This window comes from Branchiostoma floridae, chromosome 5 (genome assembly GCF_000003815.2).
Source record: "Branchiostoma floridae strain S238N-H82 chromosome 5, Bfl_VNyyK, whole genome shotgun sequence".
Classification (NCBI taxonomy): Eukaryota; Metazoa; Chordata; class Leptocardii; order Amphioxiformes; family Branchiostomatidae; genus Branchiostoma; species Branchiostoma floridae.
This window is the reverse complement of record NC_049983.1, coordinates 21,241,119-21,242,598: the sequence shown is the minus strand read 5'-3', so window position 1 is coordinate 21,242,598 and position 1,480 is coordinate 21,241,119. Positions and strand designations below refer to the sequence as shown.

At 40.1% G+C, this 1,480-nt stretch overlaps 1 long non-coding RNA gene across 1 annotated transcript; it reads left to right on the top strand.

The window, feature by feature from the left end:
* Positions 1 to 195: 195 nt before the first annotated feature.
* On the top strand, positions 196 to 1,241 carry LOC118416504. The gene is made up of 3 exons (XR_004831213.1): positions 196 to 316; positions 747 to 883; positions 1,080 to 1,241. It is a non-coding gene; the product is annotated as an uncharacterized LOC118416504 (long non-coding RNA).
* The last annotated feature ends 239 nt before the right edge of the window (positions 1,242 to 1,480 follow it).

Genomic DNA, 1,480 nt, shown 5'->3' with positions numbered 1-1,480 from the left:
GAGGTACTTTATTTTGACTGCATCTACCAGTTGGCTGTAATTTGTGCAGATCATTTGTTTGTGGACTAAATTATGAGAAACATTTAGTTTTCAAAGCACTGTGAAGAACTCCTTCTTCATGCACACACCAACAAAATAAATCAAATCTGCGGTGTTGGCTGAGATGTGAAACACACAACAAGAGTTCAAGTTCCTTCTCCCTCTCCGCAGGTTGACATGTGAGACGGGTGGGTCCACCCAGGGCATCACGGCAGGCCCCATCCAAGTCAAGGTGGACCAGTACAGAGGGACGTCCAATGCCAACTTTTCATATGTTGTAAGTTGATTTGTAAATTTTCTTATGTTTTTGACGCTGTACAGGACACACAAATTAGTAGGGCCATTCTAATTGGTCATGGTTAAGCCTTTATTTTTGTGGATAGTCGCAATACATGTATAGATATCCAGGAATTATGAAATGATAGGGTAATGAAGTGCTGTAAATGCAGAAATGTTCGCGGTGGATTAATGTTTTTTTTCTATTATGGTATTAGACTGCAGTCTATGGTGTTACCGCAAACTTAAATCCACCACGAAACGTCCCTTTACCCGCTACTGCGAAATTAAATCCCCGCGAACTAAAATGCATTAACAGTATCCTATTAAAATGTTACCATGTTCTAGATTCAGTCTTTGATATGATATTTTTGGTAAATATTATTATCCTTAGAATATTCCATAAGTGACCAGAACTTCTACTCTCTCAGAACTCGGTTATCCTGAGTGTGAGCCCAACACGTGGTCCCAAGTCCGGGGGCAGCCGGGTGACCATCACAGGTCAGCACATGAACGCAGGCAGCACCATCACAGCTTCAGTTGCAGGACAAGACTGTCAAGTCATGGAGTAAGAACCAGCCATACAATCATGTGCAATATGTCATAGCTTTAACCATTAACATTTAGGATCCTTAACACTACTGCTTCTGCAGATCTTAGTATTTCTTTCTTACAAATATTCCTGATTTCTTAAACGTCAAGTCTGGAATTATCCCTAAGAAATGGTCAGGTACTAACTGTTAGGCCTGTTTGTTTGTGTTCAGTACAACGTCCACCACTGCCGTATGCACCACCTCACCCTCCAACATGCTGACCTCAGGAGGGGTCAGGATGACCTTCGACAGGGCCATCAAGGTCAACAACAACATCCGCTTTGAGTATGTGGTGGACCCGACAATCATCCAGATCCTTACAGACAAAACAATCAAAAGGTACACCTAAATGTTATGCACAAGTATACATTGAATGATAAGTAAATCAAGACTGTAAAATTGTAAGTACTGGCTTCTTTTTGTTTTAATGATCTATTTCAACATGATAACTCTAGAATCTAAAGTTGTTAAAAGATGTTCTCAAATACCATTTTGTAGTAAAGACTGTTTTGAAATGATATGAGTAAGTTTTCCCCTTCGCATTTCTAAGGTTGCAACTATATTTCTGTGCA